Raw genomic sequence first — 12549 nt, forward strand, 5'->3', positions numbered from 1 at the left:
ACCAAGCTGGCCTCGAACTCAGAGATCCACCTGATTCTGCTTCCCAAGTGCTGGGATTAAAGGTGTGCTCCATCGCCGCCCGGCAAAACCAGAGGTTTTTAACTGTTTTCAGCCACTAGCTAGTTGTCACCATTGCTTCTTTTTGAGACACGACTGTGTTCTATAGCCCAGGCTGGTGTTTGGAACTATGTAGCCCAGGCTGGCCTCAAACTCAGCATCTTCCTGCTTTAGACTTCCCCGGCGCTGGGATGTGCTCACACTTGGCTCTAGTCCAGTTTGTACTCACCAACTCCAAACGGTTAGATCACATTCTAAGTCAACCTGCCTGATACACCAAACTTATTTGCTTAGAGATCACTAATATTAGTTTAAAATCTGCACACCCTTCAGAAAGAATAAGGCTTTTCACCAGGAGTTGGCAAATTACAGCCCATGGGCCAAATCCAGCCTATTGTCTATTTCATAATTGAAGTTTAACTGGAACATGGCCAGGCCGTCTGTTTATGTATTATCTAAGACTACTTTCAAGGTATCACAACAGAAAATGAATGGTCTACAAAGCCTTAAAATTTTTACTAGCTGGCTCTTTACAAAAAGACCTATTCTAGACAGCAAATTCAATTCCTCATAAATCTAGACTTCAGCCTGAGCCAGTGGCCTCACCTAATCTCTGTTACTTCTTACTGTGCTTCCACATGGAGCCCGATGAGAAACCTAACCGGTTTCTATTGTAATCTCATCAGACAGACCCTAGGCTCGTCTCTGGAATGGAAAGACTCTCTCCATTTTGGCATTTCCCTGGAGAGTTCAAGGCCCATTGGCCCTTCTCGGTGGCCTTGGTACAGGGAGGGAGGGTAGATTCCAGAGACAGCACCGGAGTCTGAGTCAAATGGTCAGGGATAAGCCCTTCTCTGCCAGGCACTGAACATAATCAGGTCATGAAGTTAGAGTAGCCTAAACGCCACCCTTTCCTGGCAGACTCCAGGCCCAGCAGCAGCAGAATCCTATAAGGCAGATTCTGGAAGCCAAGTCAGGGAGCTCTAAATGAAATCCTCATTCTCCGCCCTCACCTTGGATCACCTGATGCCTCACACCTCAGGGCTAAGCAGGCCCTTTTCCCTACCTTCAGCTCTGACTTCTTCAAGGCTTTCTTTACAAATCCTCCCAGGCCTGTCCCTGTCCCTGTCATTCCTGTTGGGCTAACCTTAATGTCCGGTTAGCTGAGACAAACTCAGCCTCTCCAGCTGTGACTGAAGCAGTCACTCAGCCTCTCTAGGCCTCCTCAGTTCCCTCATCTACAAAGCAGGTCAAATACAAGGATCTGTTTCTTAGGGTTGTTATGCAGTTTTACAGGCCTGTGAGACAGAAGCCTTCATGCAGCACCTGGTCCAGAGTGAGCACTTGGTGCTAGAAGCTGTCGGTACTTACGCTGACCCTCCAGCTTAACTCATGAATGAACTCTGTCAGGTTTATAGCCTCACAAACGGCTGACCAAATCATTCTTATATTTATCTGGAGAGAAGGCCCTAGCTCTGTCACCTTCTCAGAATGGATTCTTAGCCCCAAAAGTTAAAAGTCTAAATAAGAAAAGAGGTACAGAGGAAGAAAGAAAGTAGCCAGCACCAGGAAGGACCCAAAGCCAACGTCCAATGTCCAAGAATATCAAATCTCAGGTCTCATTCCTTCCACCTATCTGTCTGCCTGGCCTGCCCTCCCCACTCCTCGTGTGATCAGCTGTGGAGGTTCCTCAGTGGGCTTCCCACCCCATGGCCTTCAAGGAACCTTCTCTACCTTGCGCCAGCTCTCTTACTCGGATCCCAATCTCATAACACTGTGTCTTAGCCTTGCTGCTGCTGACATCATCAAGGTCAAGGTCTCCAGGTTGACATTCAGGGGCCTTCACTGCCCTGCTGGTCACCTCCCCCTTCCCTCTCATCTGGTCAGTGGGCTGATTTCTTCTGACTACCACCCACACCCACAGGCTTACTCAGTTCGGGATAGATCCTGCCCTGCTGGCCTGTCAACCAGTGCCTCAGGCCTACCTGGTTGCCCCCGCTCTGCCCTTCAGGTTATTCCTAGGTCCAGCCACTCTCAGCTCACCCTGAGCAGACCAGGCTGAGGCATACTGACCACACTGCTGGCTCCAGGAAGTAGGCCACTGCCCTAACTATGCAGCTTGGCTCGAAGTCTACAAACTGGCTTACCTTAGATTTCACTAGTCCTCTCCACTCCCATTCTGTCCCCTTGCCACAGGGACTCAGGGAGTCAAGGGCATAGCACTACCCTCAAAGTCAGGACTAATTCTCTAAGTTTGTCTTTTCCCTGTGAGTGTCAGTGTCCCCATCTGACAGCAATATCTGCAGCTCACATGATCTTTATAAAGGCTAAATTGTTTGTAAACTGTGTCTCTGTGTGTAGATGTGTTCTACTAAAATTTGCAAAAATTCCAAATAGTCATCGCAGCCTCTAACTGTAAGTTTGTTTTAAGCTTTCATCCATGCTAGGAGCAGTGCTGTGCACCTAGACTTCCGGACACTCAGGAGGCTGAGGCAGGAGGGTGGCCAGGAGTTCCACAGCAGCCTGGCCAACACAGTGAGACCCTTGTTTCAAAAAACAAAAACCCACGTCCAAGGCACCCTTGCAATCTTATACTCTCTAAGCCCCACCCTGCTTCATTTCTTACTTGGTACTTCTGATAACCACCTAATAAACCACACACACACACACATTCTCATTTATTTTGGAGACAGGGTCTTACTATGTAGCTCTCTTGCCTTAGCCTTCCTAGGATTACAGACATACCGCCATGCCTAGTCAGCTAATAAACCATACATTCTACCTGCCTTTGTGTGAATTATTTTACTTTGTATAAATTCGCATGAGGGTAGAGTATTTTCTTAATACTTCAACTCTGTTTACTGCTTTGTGTCCTAGAACAGCCTAGCACCAAACACGCACAGCTAGTTGAGGAATGAATGAGCAAGTCACGTCTGGACCACGTTCCAGGCTGTACGGCTGCAGATCATCTCATCCTAGGGTCAGGTGCTTAAAAACACTGGGAAGGAAGCAGCCTGGTTAGGCTGTGACTCTGGTGTCTACCCTGTTAATGACTGTGCTGGACTTCCTTTCCTGTGATTAGCTAAGCCTCTTACTGTCACCCGTCACATGCCCCTGAGGCCACCAGCCTCCCAACGCTTCTTCACTGGGTCACTTCCTCCCACTCCTCAGCTCTAAGTAAGCTACACTACTCATTCCCCCCTTAGGGTCAGTGCTTGGGCCCTGCCTAGGATGTTCTGGGCCCCCATCTCTTCCAGCTCATCTGTCCCTCAAGACCCACGTGTCGTAGGGACATTCCTGCCAGACTCCACTTTCTTTTATCTTCAGCACGTTCAAATTTGAGGCCAGCCTGGACTATACAACCAATCACTCTGTTTCTTCCCATACTCCCCTTTTCTCTTACATGTTCGAGCATGAGCATGCCTGTGCTCTCATGCGTACATGCGCACATGCACAGCCTTGCCCTCTTCCATCCCTTCCTTGTTATCCCTGTCCCTCTCCTGACCAGGGCTTCCTCCTTCATCTGCTGGATCAACCCCTCCAACCCAGCCCCCAACTAGTTTGAATCTTTTTGATTAAGAAATGTAGCCCCAAGCTGGGCGGTGTGGCGCACGCCTTTAATCCCAGAGGCAGAGGCAGGTGGATCTCTGTGAGTTCGAGGCCAGCCTGGTCTACAAGACAGGCTCCAAAGCTACAGAGAAACCCTGTCTTGAAAAGCAAAAAAAAAAAAAAAAAAAAAAAAAAAAAAAAAAGAAAAGGAAAAAAAAAGAAGAAAGAAATGTAGCCCCAAGTCCAATATGGTGGTGCACCTTTAATCCCAGCACTTAGGAGGCAGAGGCAAGCAGATTTCTGTGAGTTCAAGGCCAGCCTGGTCTACATAATGAATTCCAGTATAGTCAAGACTATGTAGAGAGACTTGTCTCAAAAAAGAAAGGGAAGGAAGGAAGGAAAGAAAGATGGAAGGAAGGAAGGAAGGAAGGAAGGAAGGAAGGAAGGAAGGTAAAGGAAAGGAAAGGGAAGGAAAGGAAGGGAAGGCGGGCAGGCAGCCCTACCCCGACTAGCTAGCTTTCTTTTTTTCTTCTTTCATATATGTGTGCATGTGCGTGTGTGATTTTCTGATTGGCTGTGTTTCTTGGGGGATGTCACTGTACCTCTCGGAACCCATTTCCTACCTGCAAAATGAGAATAATACATGCTCTGCCTTCTGAGCGCGTGCCTGACACTCGGCGCTCCGTGAACACCAGCCCACATGATGACATTTCATTGTGCTGCTCGTCTCCATCCAAAGAGCCTCAGCCTGCTCAGTTCTTCCTTTCTGAACAGCCCCCTACACACGCTTCTTTCCAGATTATGATGGAAAGAAGACAGCTGAAATGTTCAGTCCTTTACTATCTGTAGTGGTTGGAAACTTGTACCCAGCCGACTCTTTGTGTTACTTGCTTAATTAACTAACTAAATCTTCACCATACCCTATAAGGTGGGGAGAGCTACCATTAACATCCATTTTACTGACAGTCAAGACCATGTACCATGAGTAGGATTTAAACATTCTGTTTTTATTTCTGTGTATGTGTGTCCTGTGCGTGGATACCATATGTGGATGCCTTCAGAGGCCAGAAGGTGGTGTTGGATCCCCTGAATCTGGTGTTACAGATGACTGTGAGCTGCCCAATATGGGGACTGTGAATTGAACTTGGGACCTCTGGAAGAGGAACAAGTGCTCTTGAAGACTCAGTCTCTGAGCCATCTCTCTAACCACATGAATGAATGTGATTTAAAACCAGGCTGTCTGACTCCAGTATTGGATCTGCCACAACCCGCCCACCCCCTGCTATTCCCACCTACTGTGCTTTGGGGTAGAACTGGATCTGAATGTCAGATATTAGCTGACCTCTGCTTTGGACCCAACCCTTTGTATTTGACATCACTGACCCCAATAAACCCTAAAACATCAGCTCTGTAATCACTTCCTCTTGACAAAGGAGGAAACCAAGGCTCAAACTGAAGTCAAGGAACTGAAGATACAGGATCCAGATCTAAACTCTCAACTACATTTGAGATTTTTGTTTTGTTTTTCGAGACAGGGTTTCTCTGTGTTACAGCCCTGGCTGTCCTGGAACTAGCTCTGTAGACCAGGCTGACCCCAAACGCAGAAATCCACTTGCCTCTGCCTCCCGAATGCTGGAATTAAAGGCGTGCACCACCACTGCCCAGCTGAGATTTTTTTTTCCTCTTACTGTGTGACCCAAGCTATCCGAGGCCAGCCAGTTCTCCCATGCCCCCTTCCAGTAAGTCACCACTGTAGCAGTGGGTCCATGTCCACAAAGGATCTTTAGCTGGGACACCTGCTGCTATCTATACCTGTGACAGGTCCCCCATCCCTGCCCCACCTTGATTTGTAGGCTCTCTCTGCCCTTTCAGATATTTGAGTTGGTGAAGAGTTTGACTTTTAACCTAGTCAGGAGGCTTCCCAAAGCCACCTTTTCTCCTCCCGTTCCCTAACTTAAAGCACCATGGAGGGGAGGGGATGGAGGAGATAATATGGTGGTTCAAAATGAGAACTAATCCCAGAATCCCAAATTCAAAAGTACTGGCTTGTAGGACCTTGGGCAAGTCCTGTAGCTCTCTAAGCCCTGCTTCTGTTGATATAGGAGCTCCTCCTCATCTAGGAGGTAAGTTACAGAGACTTGCCCAGGTGAATGCCTGAGACGGTCAAATAGCAACCCTTATGGATACTATGTTTTCAAGTTAAGTTTATTGATCACTCACCCTAAGAGATTAGCAACAGTATAGCTGAATGCTTACAATATATACTAACTGTAACAAAAGTACTGAAAACATATTAGTTGTTTACTTCTGGAATCTTCCAGTTAATAGTTTTGGACTCCAAGTGATCACAGTTAAACTAAAAGAAGTAAAATCAGGCTGGAGATGGCTTAGTGGTTATGGTTAAGAGCATTGGCGGCTCTTCCAGAGAACCTGGGTTCAATTCCCAGCAATCACATGACAACTCACAATTGTAACTCCAGTTCCAGGGGATCCAACAGCCTTACACAGACATACATGCAGGCAAAATACCAATGCACATAAAATTAGAAAAGAAAAGAAAAAGCTAGGTGGTGGTGGCACGTACCTCTCTTATCCCAGCACTTGGGAGATTAGACTCAGGCGGATCTCTGTGAGTTCAAGGCCAGCCACGTCTACAGACTGAGCTCCAGGACAGCCAGGGCTACAGATGGAGACGGCCTATCTTGAAAAACCAAAGGAAGAGAAGTAAAGCAGAGGCCATGGGTGGCAGTGTGTAAAACAAGGACATCAGAGGCGACGGCGATAACTTGTAAAATTCTCAGTGTTTGCTAAGTTGCGGGTGTGGGAGCAGCTCAGTGGAACAGCATGTGCTCGGTGTGCATGAGGCTCTGGGTTCGATTCTCAGCACCAGGGGGAAAAAAGTACTTAACGAAAGTAGGAATGCGCCACCCTGTCATGGAAGGAAGGCCTCCTGTGGTAGGCCACAGAGCACCTCAGTTCCAAACAGGCAAGTGAAGAGCTCAGGGAAACTGAGCAGTGGCAGAAACCTTACCCTTGGGGGAGCTCTGTGACAGGGACCTACTCCCTCACATCCTCCCAAGCCAGTGGACCCCATTTCCTGGCCTCATCCTCCCACTCTAATCCCTGCGAGTTCTCCAACTGTTAGCCCTTTCCACCAGAACGGGTTGCTGCCTGTCCAGGCCTTGCTTCCCGGAATTGCTGTGTGACCTCAGGCAAGCCCCTCAGAGGCCTCGCCTTCTTCATACTGACCAGGAGTAATTCTGTCCCCTACCAGTGATAACTGAGGTCATATCCATGCGTATGTCACAAGTGTTCTGTCATGCTGGTAACTTGGAAGCCTGACCACACAACAAGCATGTCATCCGAGCACTGAGTAGGACGGAGAGCTGTCAGCAAAAACTGACATCCTCCTACCTCAAGAGTTCTCCAACAGCCTTGAAATACCACTACCCGAAAACACTGAAACAGGCAAGGGTTCAAGTCAGGCTTCTCAAGGCCACAACCACCAGAGCTGAAGGCCTGAAGTCAGTCTTGGAGAGAACAGGGGCAAGCATCCCTTGGAGAAGCAGCAGGGGCTGTGGGAAACCCTGTGATGGGAGAGAGGTTAAGGGAGGGACCTACTCCCCGGAGTAGTTCCTTTTCTACCACAGTAACCGAGCATCACATGGCCAGGCCTTCTACCCCTCTGAAAGGCAGTGGGGCTAGTGGCAGCAAGTTAGAATAAGAGATTAACTCTGTTAATTAATTAAAATAAACAGCAAATTAAATACAGCAAAATTAAAATAGCACAGGAAATTAATTCTCTACCAGCCCCACCTCACAGGTGAGATCCTTAAAGAGGTCCCTCACAGCCCGATCCAGGGCAGCTGAGAGGGGATGTGTGGCAGACCACTTGCCTCACACCACAACCCCTGGCAATCCTAAAGATCATGACAGAACATACCTGCCCGAAGGCATTCTCCTGGCTCTGATACCCCAATCGGCACCTGGCTCTTTATCCCCAGAGGACTCCACGAACTGTATTCCTGAACCTTGCTCCTCTGTCAATGGAGCAAGGGCCCCGACACCGCCCAGGTCAGACATCAGACTCTGTGTCCTCCTGGGCACGTGGCCCATTTCCACTGCCATACAAGTTAGGGCAGGACGGGAGAGGGACAGAGGCCCTCTCTTTTGGGTCCCTTGTAGGGCTCGGATTCAGATTTTAGAAAGACCTTTGTCTTCTATGCGGGGCTCTGGCCTCTCTTCAGGGTGCCTAAAGTTCCTCTCTGGAGACCCCTCATTTCATTTTCTCAGTACACTCAGGAAGAAACGCATCACCGAGGCCCAGAACCCAAGCTAAAGATGTTCACTCCAGGTGGCTCGCTCAGCTCTCACACGATGCCAGTTTCCTCCCACACAAGATAACAGCTTATTTCACAAAGGAGGAAACTGGGGGGCTGGAGAGATGGCTCAGTGGTTAAGAGCACAGGCTGCCCTTCCAGAGGTCCTGAGTTCAATTCCCAGCAACCACATGGTGGCTCACAACCATCTGTAATGAGATCTGGCACCCTCTACTGGTGCGCGGGCATACATGGAGGCAGAATGTTGTATATATAATAAATAAATAAACCTTTAAAAAAGCTTTAAAAAAAAAAAAAAAAAAAAACAAAGGAGGAAACTGAGGCCAGGGCAGCATGTGGTGGGGCCTGGAGCTGAATCCCAGTGGCCACATTTCATGTTATCATCAAACACTGATAGAGTCTGAGTGAAGCCCAGCTCTACACTGACCCTTCTTCCCCATAACCCCACGCTACAGTTCCATCACCTTGTGGTCTACCCAACAGTGGGTTAAGGACACCAGCTTCTCAGTTCCTGCCCTCTGGCTGCTGATGGCAGATAATGAATGGTTCTACCCGCAGCCCCTCCCCCAACCTCAGCCTGCCCAGATTCTACCAGTTTACCCCTAGCTCCACAGGCCAGCCAGGGTCCTGACACTTGCCTCCTGTAAGCAGTTGGGATGCTCGACCTCTATCCCTGCCGGAGCACTTTCCACTGTCTGCCTGATAAAGTCATCCGATGGTAGTGTCTGTCCCAGTACCCGGCAAGGTATCCAGCACTCAGTAGGCCCTGAGTGGATCTCAACTGACTGATACCCTCCACATGTCCAACTGATATCTGACTGTAGTGGCTATTAACTGGCTAGCTACAAGCCCAGCACCACCTGCCCTAGGTGAGACCACAAGCCTATACTACTCATACCTCCCAGGTAAGTCACCTATGATCCCAGAAGGCTGAAGTAGGACGGACAGCAAGTTCCTGGGCTACACAATGAATTCTGGGGCTAGCCTGAATTGATAATGAGACCTTGTCTCAAAACAAGGCCAAGTGTGGTACCTCACACAGAGGCCGGAGGAGCTCTGTGAGTCCCAGGCCAGCCAGGATGATGCAGTAAGACCCTATCTCAAAAACAAAAACAACCAATCCAAACTTTTCCAACTACTTGTTTCCATTCTAATGATCTGATCTAATCCAGATTCTGATGCTAAAGACTTCCTGTGTTGGGGCTGGAGAGATAGCTCAGCTCTGCTGAGCTGCTTTTCCAAAGAGCATTGACAGCTTTTCCAAAGGCACCAGGTTCAATTCCCAGCACCCACATGGCAGCTCACAATTGTCTTGGAACTCCAGTTCCAGGGGCTCTGACACCTTTACACCAGTGCACATAAAAAATAAAAGTTAAATAAATATTATATTAAGAAAAAAGACTTCCTGTGTCCTCCTGGGGCTCACTGGACAAAATTCACCTCCCCGAGCAGGGCAACCATTCTCCACCGCCTGGCTTCTCCCTCCTGGAAGCTCCCCTCTGCTCTTTGAACTGTACCACCTTCTCTCGGCCCATCAAAGTTTGATTCCCTTAAGGCTTTGTACATGCTCTCCCCTCTTGTTAGAACCCCCTTCCCACAGTGTTCCTGTTATGACGTCATACATGCCCCTGATGGCCAAGATCAAAGCTTACCTTCCAATCTCATAGAAAGAGAGAAGCAACAGCCAGGTTGGTCACAAAATTTGGGACTGAGAAAAGAACCTATGCTTATCTTTGTTATCAGTCTCCCTGGGGCTTCACCCCTAAACAATTGCTCCAGCAATACTGAGCAATATGCGCTAAGGGAATAAGGGCTCCTTCTATACTTGTTGACTAGACAGAAAAAGAAGACAAAAGAATTCAAGGCCACAGTATGCAGGGCCGGAGGTGGAGGAGAGACTGAGGCTAGGAAGGCCAAGGACACGGGCCACGAGAGCCGGAGCTGCAGCACGGCTCCTCGCCGGGCAGAGGGCGTGTTTGAGAGAGGCAGAGGAAGGAAAGAGAAGGGAGGCTCAGGAAGTGTGCGCGCATGCATGCGTGTGTGTGAGAGGTGAGGATGCATGTGTGTTGCATTTGTGAATTAACCTGTGTGTGAAAATGCGAGGAAACGGGAGAGGGGGGCGCAACTCTGTGCAAGAAAGCCATGAAGGCTGTGGGTCTGTATAGGTGTCTGAGTGAGGAAACCTGTGTGTGCATACACACACACACACACACACACACGATGCTGTATGTACCTGACTGACTGAAGCTGTACATGTCTGCCGGAAGGAGGAATGACCAGGAAAGACAAAGGCAGGGGCCAGAAGGGGGGTTGTTATAAGACTCACAGGGGAAGATGGTATCCCGTGAGCATGACCCGTATAGAAGTTAAGAGATGTCAGGGCTCTGCTGAGGGTGTGGCTGGGGTAGCCTTTGCCACAGGCCTGGTGCCAGAGGTGGGGGCCAAGGGCTGGGGCTCATGGAGCAGAAGATTCCTCGGGGCCTCTCAGGTGCCAGATCACTATGTTCCCAAGCAGGGAGACTGAGAAGGAGGCCCAGATGTGCATGTGCCTCCACATCTGTCCACAGCAAAACCTCTGGGCATTTATTTGTCTTTGTCTATGTCCGGGTGTGCACGCCTGTGCTTGTGTAAGCCCTGCCAGCTGTGTGTCTGCACTTGTCTTTGTCTGTATGTAGCTAGGGCCTTTGTCTGAGAGTGTGGCTGTTGGTCTCTGCCTGTCTGGGTGGCAGTGTCTGGTTTTGTGTGTCTAAGTTTATCTGTGTCTATGGGGTACCATGTGTCCTTGACTCTGCATGTTTAAGGCGTGGAAGCAAGAGACCTCTCGGGCTGCTTGTTCACATCCGCAGATCCGGGTGGCCTTAACTCTGGAGGACACACTATTTTGAAGCTGCTGGGTCCGAAGCTTTGGTGTACCTGAGTGTGCACTGTGAGCGTGTCTCTGTGTGAGCCCTACTATGCATTGTAGCACAGCAATGCTTATCTGTGTTTGTGACACTGTGGGTGTGTGTGTCTCTCTACCTCTGCACGTGTGTGTGTTGGGTGTGAGGGGTTTGTCACAGACTGGTGAGCAAGTTAATCTCAGACTCTGTGACACGTGGAATAAAATCACCCTCCCATAATAGGATCATTCGTCTTCCTGTCCAAGGAGAGAACCAGCTCTTCACCCTCTACCCTGGGGGAGCCAGTGGGGCCAGGGCCAGACTCCAGCCCCCACTCAGGCCCCTTCTGGCCCTTGGCACCTCTATCCCTCCTCTTCTGCAACAGGCTCATTCGGCCTCCAAAGTGCCCTGGTGCCCACTGTGGACTGGGCAGGACTCCAGGACATGTGACTGGGCCTTAGAGGCCTGTCCTGGGCCCCCCAGCCCCACCCACTGCCAAGGAGGGCTCTGCCCCAGATGGGGGGGTGCAGGAAGGAATCTTTGAGCCCCTCCTCCTCCCGGAGGGGAGGGATGAGCTGCAGGCCCAGCCGGGATTTTCCATCTCTCAGCAACAAGATTCCTGGTGAGCAGGCTGCAGGGTTTGGCAGGGCGCCTGCTGGAGACCCGCCCTCACCCGCCAGGACGCCTGAGTCCCCAAGGCCCAGAAGCAACGGTTCCCTGGGGAGTTGGGAGGGCCCCAGCGCTCCAGTCTACAGTTGCCTGGGCCTGTGGGAAAGCCAGACCCCCTGCCTTCCAACCAAAGATGGCTCCCCAGCCCCCACCCCCCAGGCAAACCACCACCCTTCCTCTGGCCTCCTTGAAGCCTGCTTTCCCAGGCCAGTTACCAAGCACCGCCCTAGCCTGACCTCAGCACACACCCTGCTTTGGGTTCTAAGGCTCACCTCCAGGTCTTGGGGTTTGCAGGAGTGTTTCTCTTCTCAAGACTTGGGGGGGATTCTCAGGCCAAGACTATTTACGAGTCTCGCCTCTGGGAAATCCTCTTGGTCTCAGCTCCCCTTCTGGATTGAGCTGAGCAGCACCAGCTGGGGAAACTGAGGGAATGAAGCCCTCTACCCATCACAGGCCCTCTCACCCGTCCAGAGGTCTCTTCATTTTGACCATCAAGGCTGCTGCACCTCTCTCTTCCCCATGAGTGCAAAATCAGAGCAGTGAGCCTCCATCAGAGAGCAAGGAGAGTGGGCAGGTGGGGGTCTCTCAACCCCAGCTTCATGGGATGAGCAGCAGGAAAGCTGGTTTGGTAAGAGATTAAGGTGGAAGTGGAACCAGAGACTCCCAGATTTATGAGCCTCATTCTTCTCCCTCAAATTCCCCTCCAAGTCCCCCAATCCCAGCCTGGTCCCTCCAGGGTTGTGCTGTGGCCCCAGGCCAATGTCAAGGCCCTAACCCATCCATCAGCTGTTGCCAGGGAGTTTCCGCCCCAGCGGGTACCAAAGGGAGGGGCTTAACCGACACTAGGGACTCAGATGGATGGGAGGGGGCATGGCCCTAAAGAGTCAGCCAACAACCCTGCACCCTCCTAAGAGCTGGGGGGCTCAAAACCTCCAGGGAGGAAACTAGGCTGTGGGGTGGGGCCCGAGGAGATGCCTCCCAGCCCCACTGCCACTCCTGGCCCCACCCTTTCAACCCAAAGACCTGGGATCCAGAGAGGCCCTATAGCTCATGAG

General features: G+C 50.4%; 1 protein-coding gene across 5 annotated transcripts in view; it reads right to left on the reverse strand.

The window, feature by feature from the left end:
• Positions 1-12549, reverse strand: part of Ahdc1 (AT-hook DNA binding motif containing 1) — a 65799-nt gene that overhangs the window by 40357 nt on the left and 12893 nt on the right. The window contains exon 1 of one of the 5 annotated variants that reach the window (XM_038332939.1): positions 6191-6240. The exons of the other annotated variants lie outside the window; for them this stretch is intronic. The gene's annotated coding sequence lies outside the window, so the exon portion shown is untranslated. Of the gene's footprint in view, positions 1-6190; positions 6241-12549 lie in introns of those variants that run through there. 5 annotated transcript variants of the gene reach the window in all.

Source organism: Arvicola amphibius, chromosome 6 (genome assembly GCF_903992535.2).
Source record: "Arvicola amphibius chromosome 6, mArvAmp1.2, whole genome shotgun sequence".
NCBI lineage: Eukaryota > Metazoa > Chordata > Mammalia > Rodentia > Cricetidae > Arvicola > Arvicola amphibius.